At 30.6% G+C, this 24610-nt stretch overlaps 1 long non-coding RNA gene across 2 annotated transcripts in view; it reads right to left on the bottom strand.

Annotated features, from left to right (window-relative positions):
- Positions 1 to 2246: 2246 nt before the first annotated feature.
- Positions 2247 to 24610, bottom strand: part of LOC119612109 — a 35548-nt gene continuing 13184 nt past the window's right edge. The window contains exon 3 of one of the 2 annotated variants that reach the window (XR_005232113.1): positions 2247 to 3143. This is a non-coding gene — a long non-coding RNA (uncharacterized LOC119612109). The remainder of the gene's footprint in view (positions 3144 to 24610) is intronic. The other variant, XR_005232112.1, reaches the window with a different exon arrangement.

Genomic DNA, 24610 nt, shown 5'->3' with positions numbered 1-24610 from the left:
TTGTTGCATGAATGCCTGTAAAGTAACTAACCACTGTACTCGCAAACGCAAGTGTAGTAATAGTATGTGTTGCTTTCTATTTATATTTGCGTATCCTTGCAAATCTTTGTATCTATACATGTGTCGGTTCTTGTTAAAGTACATACATCTGATGTGATTGTATTAGTTGTTGTGGATTTTTATCTGCATGTTATTTGAAGATTCCATACACAAAACACAAATTATGGCACTTAATCTTTGGCTTCCTTTTAATATTGCCATCGTATACAAGTTATAAATAGAAGACTATAAAATTCCTAAAACACACACACACACACACTCAAATATATACAACGACAAACAGTAAAGGATACAGCAAAACAAAACACAGTTATATGTTGAAAGAATACTGTGGTATTAAAGCCAATGAACTTTGAAATTTACTTTTGGTGTTTAAAGAAAAATAAGTTTTCTTTTGAACTTTATTTCCCTTTTGAGTTTTTTGTGCTTCTTTGTGCTTTTTTTGGTTTTTAACAAAAATATAGATTTTATGGCCTTGTTTACTCTAATAAGTCTTTATACATATTTGTACTATTTTATACTTTAAATGGCATAAAAACCAAAATCAACGTAGAGCATGATGTAGAAAAAAACTCTTTTATACAGTTTTGTTAAACCATGACATAGACGGAATTTTAAATAAGTTCAAACTCTTTGTCATTTAGCTTAGAGTGAGAAAGAGAGAGGGCGAGAAATTGACATACAAACACTTATACTCTAGCATATACATTTATTTACAAAAAAAAGGGGTATTATTAACCTAACCTAACATTTTTTATGCAAATATTATGCTTAAACATGCTTTTAGTGCTGTTTTTTTTTTGTTCTCTACTCTTTTTGTGCTTTTTAAATTTGTGCAGAAAAGAACAAAAAAAGGTCCATCAGCATCAATTTTGCTGCTGTTTTTTTTTTTTGTATTTTAGTGGGTTAAGGACATCATCATCATCATGCCAGTACAAACGCACATACTCACACATCAAAACTTAAATATTTATATTCATTTGTATTGGCCCAGAAAACCTCTATTAACCCAACAATCTAACCAAGTGTCGTAGTATCCTTTTTAAACTGTAGTCCTTTGAAATGTCCATTTAAAGGAAATGCTTATTTTCGGATCTATTTACGTTGCAGACATAGTTAATAAACTGTCTTATGAACTCTCTTTACCTCTTGATTTCACTTGTATTCAATTGATTGTTAAGAAAAAAACAAACAAATCAGTCAAAGGTCTTATTCGTCTTGCTCTGTCATTGCCTGTTCTACAGATACGACTCTTTAAACTAGCCATACGCAAAGAGCTCTCTTATAGCCTATTTTAAGATCTTGCTTTAGGTTCTCTATCTTCTGTAGATAAGAGGTAGATAAGAATCTCTTTCATAAACCCTTTTTCCTTTCTTTTTTTCATTTATATAAAACCCTGATCGGCAAAGAGCTTTGTTAAGAGCTTTCTTGCACTCTTAATTTCACACGCATGTATGTTTATGCATGGTTGTAAATAGAAACCAGTAAGAGAACTTATTTTTTACTCTCTGCCGATGTTGGATATAAAATATCTCACAAAGAAAACAGTCAAAGAGCTCAATCGTCTTGTTCTGCCGATGCCTGTTCTAGAGATACTACTTCTTAAACCAGTCATATGCCAAAAGCTCTTTTATAAGCTCTATTGCGATATGGCTTTAGGTTCTCTATCTTTTCTCTTTATGTTCCCTAATTATTCTATAGCAGAGGTAGACAATAAGCTCTTTCATAAACCCCCTTCTTCTTTTATTTCATTTATAAATAATCTCTTCTGCCGATTTGGCTTATTCTATAGCAGAGGTTTTCATTTATATATAATCTTTCTCATAGATTCTCAAAGAAACAAAATGAGTCAGAGAGCTCATTCTTCATGATGTGCCGATGTCGAAATCTTTTACAAGCTTTCTCTTACTCTTGCTTTTACAAGCATACAAATGAACAAAACCAGTCAGAAATCTATTCTTTCTCGTGTGATTTTTGTACTTAACAATATCTTAGGAAGTAGTTATTTAACCTACCACAAGTAAACTACTGTAGAGTTATTTGTTTCTTTCTAGTCAAAGTGAATGTAATTATAATAACCGAAATGCCACTTGGCATCCTCTTAATCCAGTCATATTCTGTAATTCTGAAATCAAAGATAACATGAGTTTCAGATGTTGCAGCAATCTCGAACTTCAGGGTATTTCCACATGCGTACGTGTGTGTGCAAAAAATATCAAACGCATGTTTTATACATATATTTTTTTCTGCTGTCAAAAGCCCCCAACAAGTCCAAAATAAATTGAGGAAAAAAATCGAGTTGCTGACTGTTAAAATACGTGTAACGTGTTTGAATTTTTCTTTGAATTGTCGCACTAGTGACATGTGCTTGCCATAAAGGCCGGTCTTTCTATTTGACTTTTTTCACGTTCTCTCTCCTTTAACGACCAATTTCAGTCTTTACCCAGCAAGCACAACGTCATGGGTTTAAGAAACTATGCTACTGAAACCAAATTTCAAATTTGAAAATTATTAGAATAAGAGTTTTTGTAATGTGAAGTTTGACACAGTTTTAAATTCAGAAAAGCTTTACTACTGGCTATCAAATAATTGGATGTGAGAATACAAAATTTTTGAGAGAAATGACAACTATCTCCTACATTTCCCAACTATAGCCAAAGAAATTCGTAAACGTATATATTTTAAAAAGATTTAACTTCACAACATTGAATGGATCTTGCATCTTGAGACGTGTAGAATGGTTTAAAACTAAAAAGTTTTTCCCAAAAAGCTTATGTTTGCTGGGTTACTTTTGCTGTTAACAGTAGTTCTTGTGTATATTAAAGTTTTATGTCTGCAATGTGTACTTCCCAACATGTGCGTGTATTCATGTTATGCTTCTGCTTAATAAGCATTATGTCACAATTATCCTTTATACACATAAATACATTTAAATTCTGTTGATACCTTTATTATCTGCTTTGTTTTTTTTTTTTTGTTTCTTCTCCTTTCTTGTTGCTTTATTTTTTCTTTGCTATTTGACTGTCACTTTTTCTGTTGGCGGCATAAATGTATCCCTTTGTCTCGGCAATATTAATATTCAGCTGCAAGAGACAAAACAAAATGTTGAAATTTAATTTAGATTTTAAATTAAGAATTTATACTTTATATTTATATTAAAAAATCAAAATGTTACCAGTAAAATGTGTTATGAATATTAAATGAGTGAGAAAAACAAATAATGTAATCCGGGATTTGATGTTATTAAAAAAATCGTATTCAAATGGTCAATGCAGAGATTAGTTTTGGAAACAAAAATATCATGAATAAAACTGTTTAATAAAGATTTCAGAGAACAAGGTCATATAACGAGAAATGTTTTTATTTGTTTAAGGTAACAGCATAATTTTCTAATATTTGAAAAAATTGTATAGAAGGACGTGTTCCCAGTCCAGCATATTGTTGACGGTATAATTCAAATCTTTAATAGTCTATAGTCTAGTCCATAGTCTAGTCTATAGTCTAGTCCATAGTCTAGTCTATAGTCTAGTCTATAGTCTAGTCTATAGTCTAGTCTATAGTCTAGTCTATAGTCTAGTCTATAGTCTAGTCTATAGTCTAGTCTATAGTCTAGTCTATAGTCTAGTCTATAGTCTAGTCTATAGTCTAGTCTATAGTCTAGTCTATAGTCTAGTCTATAGTCTAGTCTATAGTCTAGTCTATAGTCTAGTCTATAGTCTAGTCTATAGTCTAGTCTATAGTATAGTCTATAGTCTAGTCTATAGTCTAGTCTATAGTCTAGTCTATAGTCTAGTCTATAGTCTAGTCTATAGTCTAGTCTATAGTCTAGTCTATAGTCTAGTCTATAGTCTAGTCTAGTCTAGTCTATAGTTTAGTCTATAGTCTAGTCTATAGTCTAGTCTATAGTCTAGTCTATAGTCTAGTCTATAGTCTAGTCTATAGTCTAGTCTATATCTGTAGTCTATAGTCTAGTCTATAGTCTAGTCTATAGTCTAGTCTATAGTCTAGTCTATAGTCTAGTCTATAGTCTAGTCTATAGTCTAGTCTATAGTCTAGTCTATAGTCTAGTCTATAGTCTAGTCTATAGTCTAGTCTATAGTCTAGTCTATAGTCTAGTCTATAGTCTAGTCTAGTCTATAGTTTAGTCTATAGTCTAGTCTATAGTCTAGTCTTAGTCTAGTCTATAGTTTAGTCTATAGTCTAGTCTATAGTCTAGTCTTAGTCTTGTCTATAGTCTAGTCTATAGTCTAGTCTATAGTCTAGTCTATAGTCTAGTCTATAGTCTAGTCTATAGTCTAGTCTATAATCTAGTCTATAGTCTAGTCTATAATCTAGTCTATAGTCTAGTCTATAGTCTAGTCTATAGTCTAGTCTATAGTCTAGTCTATAGTCTAGTCTAAAGTTAGTCTAGTCTAGTTTAGTCTAGTCTATAGTCTCGTCTAGTCTAGTCTAGTCTAGTCTTAGTCTAGTATACTCTAGTCTAGTCTAGTCTCGTCTAGTCTAGTCTAGTCTATAGTCTAGTCTATAGTCTAGTCTATTAGTCTAGTCTATAGTTTCTGTCTATAGTCTAGTCTATAGTCTAGTCTATAGTCTAGTCTATAGTCTAGTTTATAGTCTAGTCTATAGTTAGTCTATAGTCTAGTCTATAGTCTAGTCTATGTCTAGTTCTAGTCTATTAGTCTAGTCTATAGTCTAGTTCTCTAGTTCTATGTCTAGTCTATAGTCTAGTTTAAGTCTGTCTATAGTCTAGTCTATAGTCTAGTCTATCGTATATCTATAGTCTAGTCTATAGTCTAGTCTATAGTCTCGTCTATAGTCTAGTCTATAGTCTATAGTCTAGTCTATAGTCTAGTCTATAGTCTAGTCTATAGTCTAGTCTATAGTCTAGTCTATAGTCTAGTCTATAGTCTAGTCTATAGTCTAGTCTATAGTCTAGTCTATAGTCTAGTCTATAGTCTAGTCTATAGTCTAGTCTATAGTCTAGTCTATAGTCTAGTCTATAGTCTAGTCTATAGTCTAGTCTATAGTCTAGTCTATAGTCTAGTCTATAGTCTAGTCTATAGTCTAGTCTATAGTCTAGTCTATAGTCTAGTCTATAGTCTAGTCTATAGTCTAGTCTATAGTCTAGTCTATAGTCTAGTCTATAGTCTAGTCTATAGTCTAGTCTATAGTCTAGTCTATAGTCTAGTCTATAGTCTAGTCTATAGTCTAGTCTATAGTCTAGTATATAGTCTAGTCTATAGTCTAGTCTATAGTCTAGTCTATAGTCTAGTCTATAGTCTAGTCTATAGTCTAGTCTATAGTCTAGTCTATAGTCTAGTCTATAGTCTAGTCTATAGTCTAGTCTATAGTCTAGTCTATAGTCTAGTCTATAGTCTAGTCTATAGTCTAGTCTATAGTCTAGTCTATAGTCTAGTCTATAGTCTAGTCTATAGTCTAGTCTATAGTCTAGTCTATAGTCTAGTCTATAGTCTAGTCTATAGTCTAGTCTATAGTCTAGTCTATAGTCTAGTCTATAGTCTAGTCTATAGTCTAGTCTATAGTCTAGTCTATAGTCTAGTCTATAGTCTAGTCTATAGTCTAGTCTATAGTCTATAGTCTAGTCTAAGTAGTCTATAGTCTAGTCTATAGTCTAGTCTATAGTCTAGTCTATAGTCTAGTCTATAGTCTAGTCTATAGTCTAGTCTATAGTCTAGTCTATAGTCTAGTCTATAGTCTAGTCTATAGTCTAGTCTATAGTCTAGTCTATAGTCTAGTCTATAGTCTAGTCTATAGTCTAGTCTATAGTCTAGTCTATAGTCTAGTCTATAGTCTAGTCTATAGTCTAGTCTATAGTCTAGTCTATAGTCTAGTCTATAGTCTAGTCTATAGTCTAGTCTATAGTCTAGTCTATAGTCTAGTCTATAGTCTATAGTCTAGTCTATAGTCTAGTCTATAGTCTAGTCTATAGTCTAGTCTATAGTCTAGTCTATAGTCTAGTCTATAGTCTAGTCTATAGTCTAGTCTATAGTCTAGTCTATAGTCTAGTCTATAGTCTAGTTATAGTCTAGTCTATAGTCTAGTCTATAGTCTAGTCTATAGTCTAGTCTATAGTCTAGTCTATAGTCTAGTCTATAGTCTAGTCTATAGTCTAGTCTATAGTCTAGTCTATAGTCTAGTCTATAGTCTAGTCTATAGTCTAGTCTATAGTCTAGTCTAGTCTATAGTCTAGTCTAGTCTATAGTTTAGTCTATAGTCTAGTCTATAGTCTAGTCTATAGTCTAGTCTATAGTCTAGTCTATAGTCTAGTCTATAGTCTAGTCTATAGTCTAGTCTATAGTCTAGTCTATAGTCTGGTCTATAGTCTAGTCTATAGTCTAGTCTATAGTGTAGTCTATAGTGTAGTCTATAGGTAGTCTATAGTCTAGTCTATAGTCTAGTCTATAGTCTAGTCTATAGTCTAGTCTATAGTCTAGTCTATAGTGTAGTCTATAGTCTAGTCTATAGTGTAGTCTATAGTGTAGTCTATAGTGTAGTCTATAGTCTAGTCTATAGTCTAGTCTATAGTCTAGTCTATAGTCTAGTCTATAGTCTAGTCTATAGTCTAGTCTATAGTCTAGTCTATAGTCTAGTCTATAGTCTAGTCTATAGTCTAGTCTATAGTCTAGTCTATAGTCTAGTCTATAGTCTAGTCTATAGTCTAGTCTATAGTCTAGTCTATAGTCTAGTCTAAAATCTAGTCTATAGTCTAGTCTATAGTCTAGTCTAGTCTAGTCTATAGTTTAGTCTATAGTCTGGTCTATAGTCTAGTCTAGTCTATAGTCAAGTCTATAGTCTAGTCTATAGTCTAGTCTATAGTCTAGTCTATAGTCTAGTCTATAGTCTAGTCTATAGTCTAGTCTATAGTCTAGTCTATAGTCTAGTCTATAGTCTAGTATAGTCTAGTCTATAGTCTAGTCTATAGTGTAGTCTATAGTGTAGTCTATAGTCTAGTCTATAGTCTAGTCTATAGTCTAGTCTTTAGTCTAGTCTATAGTCTATAGTCTAGTCTATAGTCTTGTCTATAATCTTATCTATATATATTCTAGTATTTAATCTAGTATAAAATATTTCAGCCTGTTTTAATTATTCTTATTTTGATTCTATTAATTTTAAAATCTTCAAAGAGTACATAAATTACACACTGTACATTTGAATAATCTGACACAATCAAGACAGCTCAACCTCATGAAACTCAGCATATTTATTTAAACTATAAAAATAAGATTGAAAAAATAGAAAAAAAATATAATAAGTTTCTATATATTTAAAAAGGCATCACACACTCATGTATTCACTCACACACAACCTTTTGACCTAATGGAAATTTCTCTAAACAAATAAACTCAAACAAATAGCATCAAAGAGTGTAATAAACCCGCACACACATACACTATAAATTGTGCAATCTAAAATGTAAAGGAATAAAGAAAAGAAAACAAACAAAAAACAGAAAGCACATTTTAAAGCCTAACTTCCGGCGTTGTTATTTAATTGTTTATAAATCAAAACCTATGTTAAGGCCATTTGTTTCCACACATACATACATATGTATGTATGTATGTATACATATATATAATTAAAAGAAAATTGAAACAAGAAAACGGAACTTTTTAGTTTAGATTTTAGTTAATTATAAATATATTACATTTACGCAGTTATACTCTGTTAAGTGTAGTTATGAGTTTTCTTTTTACATGCATGTAAACTTGCAACATGCCACAAATTATACATGGAAACAAACAAAAACACAAATAAAACAAACAAAAAATGAAAACAGTTTCTGTTGCTAAACTAAAATTACCTTTAACTTAAACTTCCTTGAACAAAAACAAAAGAAAGCAAGAACTCGCTTAGAATCTGAAATGAACATTTACAAACTATTGTGCTTGTATTTTTACACAAATACATACGCAAAAGTATATATACTCGTACTTTTTTAAACAATAAACCTGCAAATTTACTAACAACAAACATGAAAATGTCTACTTATACATATGTATGTATGTATGTAAGTGTGGAAAAAATAGTTACATACGAGAGAAAACATACATATTTTGTACATCAAAACGAAAGTTAAACGAAATATATTTCTATCGATTTAATAAACTATTATATATACCGATTTTAGAAAAATTAAGTTTATTTTTTGAAATAATTTTTCCTACTTGCAACATTTAGCAATAAACTTGTTAGAGTTTTTCGTTTTTGTATAAATGTAAAAATGTATAATTGTATGAGTGTTAATACATATATACAAATGTATTTGTAAGACTTTTATATGTTTTCACCTTGTACGTAAACTGTTTTGAATATCATATATAGACATTTGTATTGGAATAACCAACAAAAATTAAATTTGAAGGCAAGGGTATCTCTACCACAAAAATAAAACACATTATACATAACCCAGCAAACACGAAAATTTAATCTTAATCCTAAAAAAATTATTTCATATCCATAATATTTGTGACATATCCCAAACGTTTATCACAATGTTTACTGGGTTAAGTTTATATGTAAATGCATATATGAATATTGTGTCTGTATTACCTGGTACAGGTACAAAAAACATACGTTAAGTAATGTTTTTAACTGTATATGTGTGTTATACACAAGGGTCACATAAAATATGCATTAAAACAAAGACTATTATACCATGATTACATTTATGTAGATGTATTAAAAATGGTGAGTATATACACATACATACTAGATATATTTCATATACATATGTATGTACGTTAGGGTGTTCCGAAGAAACTTATGTAGGAATACGACTCAATCGATGCGTATTAATGTAATGAACAAGAGGAAAATAGAACATCTTTTTTTTTCAAAGAACCTCAGTTCCCCACAAGCAATTGAAAATTTAGATCTCAGCTTAAAAAAAAACATGTCTGCAATTTTTTCAAAATGGATCTTCGAAATTAGGATCCGTTAGATTATTTTGGAATTTATGGTCCTTTTGTGGACCTGAAATACTGTATTTTTTTTTTTCTAGCGACAAGCCCTAAATTAAATAATTTTTGAGACCCATTTCAAAAAGATTACAGTCGCATTTAGTACATTATTAACATCGTTTAAGAGTTATTCTTACAAAAAAGTGAACTACCGGACACTCAAATGTACGTATATGTATTGTGTATTAAATATACACACACATATGTTTTATTTCCTTTTTTAAACATTAAGCTGATTTTAACAGTAGCTGATTAATAAATAAGTACGCTAGCTAATCCTCTTTTAATAATGAAGAGAATATTGTTGTGTCTTCTATCAGAATATTTTGTTATAATTTTCTACACATAAGGTAAATCAGTTTGGAATCTAAACTAGTTTTTAAACTGCTTTATAGTCTTGACTATAGCCTATTGCACTTCTGTAGTCTAGTCCATAGTCAGGACTATAGTTTAGTCTATAATCAGGACAATAATATGGACTATAGTCTAGTCTGTATTCTAGCCTCTATTCCACTCTATAGTCTAGTCTATAGTCAGGACTGTAGTCTAGTTCATAGTCTATTATCAGGATTATAGTCTAGACTATAACGCGGACTAAAATCTCGACTATAGTCTAATCTATATTCTGGACGATAGTGTACTATAGGGTGGGTCGAAAAAAAAGTTGAATCAGTCACCCCCTACGATTAAAGATATGTTAATAACATTTCCAAAAATATAAAAAATATTTTTTTGCCACGCCTAGAAATACCGCCCTTTTTTTTATATGTTACGCCGCCATTTTAAGTTCGATCGTAACATATAATATATCAATATTTATGGCTTGACTGTAGCTATATTTCACACTTAGACAATTTTTAATTCGACATCATATTCTATGCGCGACTTCTGATATCTCGGATCCTTCCCCAAAATCTAAAAATGTGGCTATACTGGAATAAAGTATATTTAATTATATGAGCTATTAGCTTTTAAAATGCTCAGTTTTATTTATAAACAGCTATTTTACAGGTATTTAAAAATACCTGTATAGTTCTAACTACAAACAATTAATTTGCTAGGGATATGGTCGAAAACTATTTTTTCAAATTAATTTACAATACACAAATTTCATTCTGTCCTTATCTTAACACAAGAATGATAATTTTATTCAGCATTTAATTTTATTAATTAATAACAAAATCACGTAGGTACATATTAACTAAACATTTTATTTTATAGAAATCTGTGCAAAATTAAAGAGTTATGCTTTATAAAAATATTTCATGTTTTTACCATACAATTACTTCCATGTTTCTTGTTTTTTTTTTTAACAATTTTCAAAAATGTTTATACTACTTTTTATAAAATGTAATAAATTTATTTAATGATAGATTAACTTTTCTTAAATAGTTATATATTTTTAAAGAAGTTCTTGAAATAAAAACTATTAAAAAAATAATCGGGAATGGCCGACCATATGATACCAGTTATGATTATATCTAAAATGTGATTTCTTATTTAATAAAGCATTTATACTGAAATCTGATTTTCTGAAAGAGACTATATATGGGAGCTAGGATCAATTATAGACCGATCCTCTCAAAATATGGTGGAGGGATTTATGTTCATATAGGAGTTAGATATGCAGAATTTCATCATAATGGAAGTGTTTAAGAGGGAAATAACGACAAGCCGCAATTAAGAGCTCCAATTTAATCCATTTTCAAACAACTTCGTCCTTTGGTAAAATGAAATATTTGAGCCTATTTTCATCAAATTATTTGGAAAATTGCGACTTATAGTTTTACAAGGTTTACATGGACGGACAGTCGGACGGACATAGCTAAACCACTATATTGCTGCAGGATATACATACATAGTTAACTTTCTGCTATTTTGAAAGGAAGTAGGATCTGAAATGGTTTGTAACTGAAAAAATGAAAAGGATTTCTGTTTTATATAGTTCATTTAAAAAATGTTCGACTGTTTTTCCTGGCAAATTAATTGTTTGTTGTGAGAACGGTTGATAAATACTTGAACATTTTCAAATATCTATAAAATAGGTGTTTATGCATAAAAGTAAGCATTTTAAAAGCTAATAGTTCATATAATTCAATGTACTTTATTCCAGTATAGCCACAATTTTAGATTTTGGGGAAGGATCCGAGATATCAGAAGTCGCGCATAGAAAATCACGTCGAATTAAAAAATTTTCTAAGGGTGAAATATAGCTACAGTCAAGCTATAAATATAGTGATATCACATCTTACGATCGGACTTAAAATGGCGGCGTAATATATAAAAAACAAAAAGGGCGGTATTTCTAGGCGTGGCAAAAAAATATTTTTTATATTTTTGGAAATGTTATTAACATACCTTTAATCCTAGGGCGTGACTGACACAACTTTTTTTTTGTCCATAGAGACCGACCCACTCTAGTGTACTCTATAGTCTGGTCTATTGTCTACTCTATGTAGTCTCTATAGTCTGGACAATAGCCTAGTATATAGTCTGAACAATAGCCTAATCTATAATCTGGGCTCTAGTCTATATTCAGGAATATAGCATAGACTTTTGCTCATATAGTCTAGTCTACATTATGTACTATATTTTATTCTACAGCCTGGAAATTAGAGTAATCTGTAGTGTGGATGATAGTCAAGTCTATAGTCAGGATTTAAGTCTAGTCCATAGTCTATTATGTAGACTACAAAGCGGATTATAATCTCGACTATAGTCTAATCTACTATAATCTACTCTATAATTTGGTCTATAGTCTACTCTATGTAGTCTCTATACTCTGGACTATAGCCTAGTTAATAATCTGGTCAATAGCCTAGTGTATAGTCTGGACTATAACCTATCCTATAGTCTGGTCCAGTCTTTATCAGTACTATAGTGTAGTCTATAATCAGGACTATAGTCTAGTCTATATTCTGGAGTAGTCTGTAGTGTGAATGATAGTCTATAGTCTGAACTACAGTCTAAGTTACAGTCCGGACTAATGTCTAGTATATAATAAGGACTAAAATCTGTACTATATTCTAGTATAAATTATTGACCATAGTCTACTCTATAGCCTGGTCTATAGTCTGAATTATATTCTAGTCCATAGTCTACACTATAGTCTAGTATATAGTCTGAACTATGGTCTAGTATATAGTCTACACTATAGTCTAGTATATAGTCTGGACTATGGTCTAGTTTATAGTCCGGACTATAGTCTAATCTATAGTCTGGTCTATAGTCCGGACTATAGTCTAATCTATAGTCTAGTCTATAGTCTGGACTATTGTCTAGTCTATAGTTTGGACTACAGTCTAGTTTATAGTCTGGACTATAGTCTAGTCTATAGTCATGACTATTGTCTAGTCTATAGTTTGGACTACAGTCTAGTTTATAGTCTGGACTATAGTCTAGGCTATAGTCTGGACTTCTGTCCAGTGTATAGTCGGGAATATAGCCTAGTCTATAGTCTGGAAAATGGTCTAGTCTTTAATCTAGACTGTAGACTATAGTTTGGAATATAGATTAGACGTTAGTTATTACTTTAGTATTGTGTATAGACAAGACTATAATTTAGTTTTCAATCTGGCTAAAGAAAAACTAGTCTTGTCGATAGAGTACTCTATAGCGTGCGCTATAATCCAAGTAATAAAGATAAAATAGTCTCGACCATAGTCTAGTATATACTGAAATGGTTCATTAAAGTTGGAACATGTTTTTCTCTACTATGTAATACACATTATACCCATTCTATAACCCTTCACTGTTCACAGTTTTGTTACTATTGCCATTTATTTGTGTTGCTTGCTTATTCTCTTCCTCCATTTAAAGTAACTGTAATATGAAGTAAAAGGTTACACCTTGAGTTAAAAATGCGGGTCTCCTTATATCCTTGTGTGTGTTGGCATAATAAAAAAGAGTATATTGTGTGGAAAAGTACTTTTTGTTTGGTGCACATATTCATTCAAAACTGAGAATAGAAATTATTTTTTTTTTTTTTTTTTTTGTAGGGCTTTGTTTTATTTTGTGTTAAATTTTATGTTTTGTATGTGTTATTATTTTTTTTATATTTAAACAAATATAAGTTATATTTTGTTTATTCAAGTCCTTAGAAAATACACAACAATAGTTAAATTTTAAATAATTAACTTAATACTTGTCCTAGCCAGCTCATGTGTATGTATGTATGTATGTATACTTGTGTGCATGATGTACGTGAACTGTTTTGTTTGCATTGTTAAACTTTTTTTATTATTTTCTGAAAAAAAAAAACCTTGCTGTAATGGCAAGTTTTACTAGAATTATTTGTTTAACTGAGAAAGAAAGGTGCTAAAATATTTGTTTACTGCAGCAGAAAAAATAAATAAAAACAAATATATGCTAACAATTTAAATTTTTAACTCGAAATCTAGGTATAAATATTAAATTAAATTCAAATGAAATTTAGCTTACATGTAGTAGTTTTTCAAAATAAAACGCCTTAAATAAATATGAATTCAACGGAAATCAAGTTTAAGTTCCTGTATAAAAAGGCAAATTAAAATGTAGGTAAATAAAATGTACTATTTGTTTTACCAATTTTATATACAATTTCTACTAAATGAAGGAAAATTTATTTTGCTTTAAATTAAAGTTAGAAATTTATTTTTTTACTGTTCGATGATGACCTTGCCTGAATTGGCCTTAAGGATAACACCATGAAATAAATATTTACAATTATCAAATACAGAAAAACCATTGAACTGTAAATTTATTTAACCATTTATAAACAAACAATTTTTTATTTGTTTTTATTGCATGAATATGTGGAAAATGTTTTTCCAGAGAAAAAAAATTTAAATAAAAATATTGGAAATTACAGAAAGCAAAAAAAAAATAAATTAACGTCTTTTCTATTTTGAAATTTGCAATATAGTAAGGATTATAGAACAATATTTTCTACAATAATTCTTTTAACAATGATGAACAAATTTGGCAGATCATAGTTATATGCGACTAAAAATTACAATGTAAAGCTCAATAAACATCAGTCCGTATTGGATATTAGCACCAATAGTCAAAATTTCTTAGTCCCATGGACAAAAATTAACATATGCATGGCCATGAACTATAAGAGTATAAGTTTTAAACATAGGCCCAAATATTATGCTAGGATCGATGTTAAAAGGACGTTCGACATATATAGTACATATGTATGTATATTAGACAAAAGCATAGACCGTAAGTTAGACTATAGACCAGTCTGTAGACTTCAGACTATACTAAAAACTAAAACTAGACTATAGCCTAGACTATAGACCATGGACTACACTATGGACTAGACTATAGACTTTATTATAGACTGGACTAAAGACTAGATTATAGACTATATTATAGAATAGACTATAGACTAGACTATAGACTGGACTATGGACTGAACTATAGCCTAGACTATAAACTAGACTATGGCCTCGACTATAGACTAGACTATAGACTATACTATAGACTAGACTATAGACTAGACTATAGACTAGACTATAGACTAGACTATAGACTAGACTATAAACTAGACTATAGACTAGACTATAGACTAGACTATAGACTAGACTATAGACTAGACTATAAACTAGACTATAGACTAGACTATAGACTAGACTATAGACTATACTATAGACTAGACTATAGACTAGACTATAGACTAGACTATAGACTAGACTATAGACTAGACTATAGACTAGACTATAGATTAGACTATAGACTAGACTATAGACTAGACTATAGACTAGACTATAGACTAGACTATAGACTAGACTATAGACTAGACTATAGACTAGACTATAGACTAGACTATAGACTAGACTATATACTAGACTATAGACTAGACTATAGACTAGACTATAGACTAGACTATAGACTAGACTATAGACTAGACTATAGACTAGACTATAGACTAGACTATAGACTAGACTATAGACTAGACTATAGACTAGACTATAGACTAGACTATAGACTAGACTATAGAATAGACTATAGACTAGACTATAGACTAGACTATAGACTAGACTATAGACTAGACTATAGACTAGACTATAGACTAGACTATAGACTAGACTATAGACTAGACTATAGACTAGACTATAGACTAGACTATAGACTAGACTATAGACTAGACTATAGACTAGACTATAGACTAGACTATAGACTAGACTATAGACTAGACTATAGACTAGACTATAGACTAGACTATAGACTAGACTATAGACTAGACTATAGACTAGACTATAGACTAGACTATAGACTAGACTATAGACTAGACTATAGACTAGACTATAGACTAGACTATAGACTAGACTATAGACTAGACTATAGACTAGACTATAGACTAGACTATAGACTAGACTATAGACTATAGATAGACTATAGACTAGACTATAGACTAGGACTAGTAGACTAGACTAGCTAGACTAGACTATAGACTAGACTATAGACTAGACTATAGACTAGACTATAGACTAGACTATAGACTAGACTATAGACTAGACTATAGACTAGACTATAGACTAGACTATAGACTTAGACTATAGACTAGACTATAGACTAGACTATAGACTAGACTATAGACTAGACTATAGACTAGACTATAGACTAGACTATAGACTAGAACTATAGACTAGACTATAGACTAGACTATAGACTAGACTATAGACTAGACTATAGACTAGACTATAGACTAGACTATAGACTAGGACTATAGACTAGACTATAGACTAGACTATAGACTAGACTATAGACTAGACTATAGAACTAGACTATAATAGACTAGACTATAGACTAGGACTATAGACTAGACTATAGACTAGACTATAGACTAGACTATAGACTAGACTATAGACTAGACTATAGACTAGACTATAGACTAGACTATAGACAGACTAGACTATAGACTAGACTAGAGACTAGACTATAGACTAGACTATAGACTAGACTATAGACTAGACTATAGACTAGACTATAGACTAGACTATAGACTAGACTATAGACTAGACTATAGACTAGACTATAGACTAGACTATAGACTAGACTATAGACTAGACTATAGACTAGACTATAGACTAGACTATAGACTAGACTATAGACTAGACTATAGACTAGACTATAGACTAGACTATAGACTAGACTATAGACTAGACTATAGACTAGACTATAGACTAGACTATAGACTAGACTATAGACTAGACTATAGACTAGACATAGACTAGACTATAGACTAGACTATAGACTAGACTATAGACTAGACTATAGACTAGACTATAGACTAGACTATAGACTAGACTATAGACTAGACTATAGACTAGACTATAGACTAGACTATAGACTAGACTATAGACTAGACTATAGACTAGACTATAGACTAGACTATAGACTAGACTATAGACTAGACTATAGACTAGACTATAGACTAGACTATAGACTAGACTATAGACTAGACTATAGACTAGACTATAGACTAGACTATAGACTAGACTATAGACTAGACTATAGACTAGACTATAGACTAGACTATAGACTAGACTATAGACTAGACTATAGACTAGACTATAGACTAGACTATAGACTAGACTATAGACTATAGACTATAGACTAGACTATAGACTAGACTATAGACTAGACTATAGACTAGACTATAGACTAGACTATAGACTAGACTATAGACTAGACTATAGACTAGACTATAGACTACTAGACTAGACTATAGACTAGACTAGACTAGACTATAGACTAGACTATAGACTAGACTATAGACTAGACTATAGACTAGACTATAGACTAGACTATAGACTAGACTAGGCTAGACTATAGGCTAGACTATAGACTAGACTATAGACTAGACTATAGACTAGACTATAGACTAGACTATAGACTAGACTATAGACTAGACTACTAGACTATAGACTAGACTATAGACTAGACTATAGACTAGACTATAGACTAGGACTATAGACTAGACTATAGACTAGACTATAGACTAGACTATAGACTAGACTATAGACTAGACTATAGACTAGACTATAGACTAGACTATAGGACTAGACTATAGACTAGACTATAGACTAGGACTATAGACTAGACTATAGACTAGACTATAGACTAGGACTATAGACTAGACTATAGACTAGACTATGACTAGACTATAGACTAGACTATAGACTAGACTATAGACTAGACTATAGACTAGACTATAGGACTAGACTAGACTATAGACTAGGACTATAGACTAGACTATAGACTAGACTATAGACTAGACTATAGACTAGACTATAGACTAGACTATAGACTAGACTATAGACTAGACTATAGACTAGGACTATAGACTAGACTATAGACTAGACTATAGACTAGACTATAGACTAGACTATAGACTAGACTATAGACTAGACTATAGACTAGACTATAGACTAGACTATAGACTAGACTATAGACTAGACTATAGACTAGACTATAGACTAGACTATAGACTAGACTATAGACTAGACTATAGACTAGACTATAGACTAGACTATAAACTAGACTATAGACTAGACTATAGACTAGACTATAGACTAGACTATAGACTAGACTATAGACTAAACTATAGACTAGACTATAGACTAGACTGTAGACTAGACTATAGACTAGACTATAGACTAGACTATAGACTAGACTGTAGACTAGACTATAGACTAGACTATAGACTAGACTATAGACTAACCTATGACTAGACTATAGACCAGACTGTAGACTAGACTATAGACAAACTATAACTAGACTATAGACTAGACTATATACTAGACTATAGACTAGACTATAGACTAGACTATACTAGACTATAGACTAGACTATAGACTAGACTATAGACTATACTATAGACTAGACTATAGACTAGACTATAGACTAGACTATAGACTAGACTATAGACTAGACTATAGACTAGACTATAGACTATACTGTAGACTAGACTATAGACTAGACTATAGACTAGACTATAGACTAGACTATAGACTAGACTATAGACTAGACTATAGACTAGACTATAGACTAGACTATAGACTAGACTATAGACTAGACTATAGACTAGATACTAGACTATAGACTAGACTATAGACTAGACTATAGACTAGACTATAGACTAGACTATAGACTAGACTATAGACTAGACTATAGACTAGACTATAGACTAGACTATAGACTAGACTATAGACTAGACTATAGACTAGACTATAGACTAGACTATAGACTAGACTATAGACTAGACTATAGACTAGACTATAGACTAGACTATAGACTAGACTATAGACTAGACTATAGACTAGACTATAGACTAGACTATAGACTAGACTATAGACTAGACTATAGACTAGACTATAGACTAGACTATAGACTAGACTTAGACTAGACTATAGACTAGACTATAGACTAGACTATAGACTAGACTATAGACTAGACTATAGACTAGACTATAGACTAGACTATAGACTAGACTATAGACTAGACTATAGACTAGACTATAGACTAGACTAGACTATAGACTAGACTATAGACTAGACTATAGACTAGATATAGACTAGACTATAGACTAGACTATCGACTGACTATAGACTAGACTATAGACTAGACTATAGACTAGACTATAGACTAGATATAGACTAGATATAGACTAGACTATAGACTAGACTATAGACTAGACTATAGACTAGACTATAGACTAGACTATTAGACTAGACTATCGACTAGACTTATGACTAGACTATAGATAGACTATAGACTGGACTATAGGACTAGACTATAGACTAGACTATAGACATGACTATAGACTAGACTATAGACTAGACTATAGACTAGACTATAGACTAGGACTATAGACTAGGACTATAGACAGACTATAGTACTAGATATAGACTAGACTATAGACTAGACTATAGACTAGACTATAGACTAGACTATAGACTAGACTATAGACTAGACTATAGACTAGACTATTAGACTAGACTATAGACTAGACTATAGACTAGACTATAGACTAGGACTATAGACTAGACTAGACTGACTATAGACTCGACTAAGACTAGCCTAGACTTAGACTATAGACTAGACTATAGATAGACTATAGACTAGACTATAGACTAGACTATAGACTAGACTATAGACTAGACTATAGACTAGACTATAGACTAGACTATAGACTAGACTATAGACTAGACTATAGACTAGACTATCGCATAGACTATAGATTAGGCTATAAACTAGACTATAGACTAGACCAGACTAGACTATGGGCTAAATTAAAACTAGATAATAGTCTAGTCTATCGACTAGACTATAGGCAAGACATTTGTGTACCACTGCAAAAGTGCATAGTTACAGTTGCAATAAAGGCACGTGTGTTCAAAAATATATATTGAAATTTATACATTCTTTCTGCATTAAAATATCAATTTTCATAAATAGTGGACTTGCAACGTTATCATACTAAGCTAACAATATAAATATTGAAATAGTATTAAATAAATAGAACTCGTGGTTCGTACCTTGCTAAACAGTTTTCATCCCCGCTTCCTTATGCTATGGCCTTAATAAAAAATATATAGGAATATTTTATTTTTGTCGTGTAGCAAACTTTTGGGCAGACATTTTGATTTGTTTATATATGGTCATTCAATAAAGATTCAAATAGTGGGAAATACCAAGAGAGAAAAAACTTTAACAAGCGCTCAGCCGTTTAATTAAAAAAAATTACTCGAGTTTTTATGGTATTGGTTTTGGCAATTTTAAGCACCGTTTACTTTAGTTTTTGTAAGACAAACACACATACATATCTATTGTAGATACAGACATACATTTTTCATTTCTGCAGTGACTTTTGTTTGCATACTTTTAAGGTTTAAGTCCCAACAACGAAACGTAAGTACAAAATGAAGAAATGAGAAAAATTTATGAAAAAATGTTATCTCTAGTATCTGTGTTTAAATATTTAAAATGAAAAGGGTAAAACATCTATAAATCATTCATTTTATTTTATTTAACAGTATTTCATTTGAGGTCTTCTGAATTTTTGTGTTTTTATTTAAGTTTTGAGATCCATGACCTTTAGTCTACTACATATTTTACTATTTATTACATGAAAGTATTCATTCACCTTTCCACTTTTTTCTATGTATAACTTAGTCCTCTTTTTTAGCCTTGTTGGAAGCTCGTTTTTATTTTATTTAATTTTTAGTTTGTTTCTTTGCTGTATTATGCTGTATAAGACGAAGGTTATTATGGAATTATTTATATTTTGATACACCAAATACGACTTATTTGTAAATAAATACATAGATCTTCTTTTCATTCACTAGATACACGTACTAGTATTTTTGTTTATTTCATTTTTCTCCCTTTTCAAACGGCATCAAATGTTGACGTCTGTGGCAGGTCTTTTTTCATATTTCCTACTCTTTTTTCGGTTGTTTTCAGCTATTCAAATCACGTTCCATATTATGATTTATTATCAATGGTACTTTTTGTAACTGGTATAAATAAAAACTTAAAGAAATTTTTCTGTATTAAGGAGAAATATAAGAAAAATATATTTGTATTTAAGTAATTGTCAGTTTCTTTATTTCATCCGAATCTGTTACGAACAGAAAATTTGCATTTTGATGTCGATTGTCCAAGGGAATTGCTAGACACGAGTTTTTGTTATTGTTATTTTCTTAAATAAATTTGTAGATTGCACTGTGGGACTAATATTTTCAATAGTTTTTTTCATAAAAATTCCGCGATCTGAAATAGAACTGAACTAGAACTGAACTAGAACTGAACTAGAACTGAACTAGAACTGAACTAGAACTGAACTAGAACTGAACTAGAACTGAACTAGAACTGAACTAGAACTGAACTAGAACTGAACTAGAACTGAACTAGAACTGAACTAGAACTGAACTAGAACTGAACTAGAACTGAACTAGAACTGAACTAGAACTGAACTAGAACTGAACTAGAACTGAACTAGAACTGAACTAGAACTGAACTAGAACTGAACTAGAACTGAACTAGAACTGAACTTGAACTGAACTTGAACTGAACTTGAACTGAACTTGAACTGAACTGAACTTGAACTGAACTTGAACTGAACTTGAACTGAACTTGAACTGAACTTGAACTGAACTTGAACTGAACTTGAACTGAACTTGAACTGAACTTGAACTGAACTTGAACTTGAACTGAACTTGAACTAGAACTGAACTTGAACTAGAACAGAACTAGAACTGAACTAGAACTGAACTGAACTAAAACTGAACTAAAACTGACTTAGAACTGAACTAGAACTGAACTAGAACTGAACTAGAACTGAACTAGAGCTGAACTGGAACTGAATTAGATCTGAACTAGAACTGAACTAGAACTGAACTAGAACTGAACTAGAACTGAACTAGAAGTAGACTAGAACTGAACTAGAACTTAATAGGAACATTTTCTAAAATTTATGGATCTTAGAGTGAAAATTGTTTTATTTTCTGCTTAGCCAACCCACTGTTATGGTGGTAATTTCAGAAGTAAGTGGTGTATGGGTTTGGTATTGAAAACACTAATATAACCTGATGAGTGCTGACATAATAAATTGATTGGTATCTTGTGTATTATTATTGTTATTATGTTTGTTGTTTTCGTTGTTAATGTTAATGGTCTTATTGTATTATACAAACTTATTCACATACATTTTTATATACAAAAGTATATTAGTAATAGCGAGAATTTATGTTTTGTTTGTATAACAAAAACTTCAATACTTATAAGAACTTTGTTATATCCTTAAGATAATTTAATAATATTTATAGATATTGCTTTTTAGTAGGCTTTGGCATAACTTCTTCCAACACTTTATATTTCTTATAGGTATATTTTTTTGTATTACCAACATTATAATCTTTTGTTACTGCTGCTGTTGTTGTTTATCTGTTTAAATTGTTATTAGGTGTAAAATTTTTGCACAAAATTATGTTAATATATTTTGTTTGTAATGTTGGGCTACATGAGTATGAATTTAATATACAGCAAAATCATGTTTAGTGTACATTAGGAGGAATGTGAATAAAATATTTACTACCTGAAAGTATGCTATAAATAATGTGTAGAATTTTATGCTAAACGTTCTTAAATTATATTTTTAGAATATTCTTTATTGTTGTTGTTATTTTTGGAAGTTAATTAAACTTTATTAATTGTTAGGGTTTCTTAATAAAACTACATTAAATTGGAACCTTTTTTTAACACAGGTAATTATGATTTGCAATTTGGTTTAGTTTATCTTAAACATTTTTTAAAGTCATTAATGAGGTTGCATTTTAATTGTAGGAAAATTTTTCTATTTGCCTTAAAGTATACTTTAGATTTTTGCATTTAAATAACAGTTAAAGTTAGGCTTCAATGTTTACGTTACATTACATTGTTGAGAATATCTAAAGAAAAATCGTCCTTAAAACTGTAAGATTTATACGATATTTTTACATAAATTTGATTTGGGTCAACTAAATAAATCAGTTTTGTCTCTGACTTGATTAACTTACAAATTACTTTCAAAAAAATGTCAAATGTAAAAATTTTATATTTATTTCCCAAAAAATACTTTGTATTCCGTTTGCCAGCAATAAATCACATAAAAGTTAATTTTTCCTTATTTCGTTTTTTTTTTTTTTTTGTTGGTGGACCAGCACTTAGACTTGTTATCATAATTTAAACTGAAACCACAATTTCTAAAAAGCCAGTTCTAATTATGTTACAAATATATAAATATTTTTTTTTCTTTTATAATTTAACTTTAAATAGCCCGACTACCATAAAATCAGAAAATAAAAACCATAACGAAAACTTGTCGTAGACATTTAAAAACATTTTTGACAACTTTCGTCCTTTTTTCCCTACAAAAAGGATGGAGGCGAAAATGACTTGCTTTTTTTTAGAGGCTGCAGACAAAGCACTCAATTTGCCTGGATACGTAGAGTAGAACAGAATTTTTAAAAATATAAAAAAATACATTTAAACGTTAGTCTACTAGCAACCAGTTGGCACTTATCATTTATGAGCAACAAATACAAATAGCAGAAAAAAAGTTTGTATAAAAAACAATATGACACAACCAGTCATTGTCATCAGAAAAAAAAGCCTCTACAAAGAGGGAATACAAATTGCACAAATGCCCAGCAAACTTAAAGGAGTTAAAGATGTGAGATTTTAAAGTGAGAATTTGAAGTTTTTTTTATTAGAAAAGTTTTAAAGTAAGTTATTAGTTTAAAAAGCTTTAGATATAAGACATTGAAAAGTTTTTGGTAAAACTTTAGTTTTTTGGTAAAACATTTATGAAAAGTTTTAAATCAATAATAGAGGTGTTAATCTTAAAACTTTAATAGGGCTGTTTATTGTAACAATAAATTAGCAATTATCTTATCTTCCAAAAAAAAAAACTTTAAGCGTAATTTTAATACTGCTATTGTACCCTACAAAACTACACTCTAAAGTATACCAATTGGCTCAAAATCTGACTCGATTTTGCTCAGTATGTCCTCAGTGTCTGTCTGTCTACCTATCTATCTGTCTGTCTGTCTGTCTGTCTGTCTGTCTGTCTGTCTGTCTGTCTGTCTGTCTGTCTGTCTGTCTGTCTGTCTGTCTGTATGTCTGTCTGTCTGTCTGTCTGTCTGTCTGTCTGTCTGCCTATCCGTCTGTCTGTCTGTCTGCCATGTAAAGCTTGTGTGCATGCTACAGGTCGCAATTTTAAATATATTTTGAAGAATTTAGCACATACTCTTCTTTTGACCCAAGGACGAAGGTTAAAACCGGTACATGATTTCGCCTATCCCCCCTATTACAACGGTAACCGTACATTAATGTTATTATTTTCAGACACTGAAAAGTTTACCGACAAAGAGTTCTCACATTACAGTCTTTATCTCTTATCCTGGGTTTTATGGCTAAATTAAGAGCAAAAAATATTACAGTTTTCCAAGGCTTTGTCTGTTTCTATCTCAAGAATGACATACACGTTATTCGACTTTGGTGTATGTATCGTTTCTGTATTATTAAGACTTTAAAAACAACACTTAAGCACTAACCCTGTCAAATAAAATTCGTTTTTTTTTTGCTGGGTTGCAACTATCCAACACAGTCATAAAAATAATGAAAAACATTAAAAATATGTTTATTTTACAAAAGTTTCAATACGTGTTTTTATAAATACCAATTTTTTATACTTTTTCTTCTTCTTTTCGTTTCATAAAAATGTTGGAAATAATAAGTCCACAAGAAATTAAAAACATGAAAAATCTTCTCTAGGCCTTTAACCGACTTACAAATACAAAATAATAAACTTGAGAAATTTAATTTTTGTTTCATATTCTTCTTATAAGAGTTTCTCTTTTTATTTGGCTTAATATAATGGGCAAAATATTTAATTTAAATATTTTTTTATAGCTTTATATAATAATTATCATTAGTAACATAAAAAAGTTATTTCTTTTAATAGATTTTTTTGGCAAGTAAAATAAAATGGAATTTAATTAAATTTTAAAGCTTAAAATTAAAATTAATGA

This window comes from Lucilia sericata, unplaced genomic scaffold, assembly GCF_015586225.1.
Source record: "Lucilia sericata isolate MDLA Ls3-8-SP2 unplaced genomic scaffold, ASM1558622v1 Contig001602F_arrow, whole genome shotgun sequence".
NCBI classification, from domain to species: domain Eukaryota; kingdom Metazoa; phylum Arthropoda; class Insecta; order Diptera; family Calliphoridae; genus Lucilia; species Lucilia sericata.
Note: the sequence above shows the minus strand (reverse complement) of the source record. Positions and strands in the feature narration are given on the sequence as shown.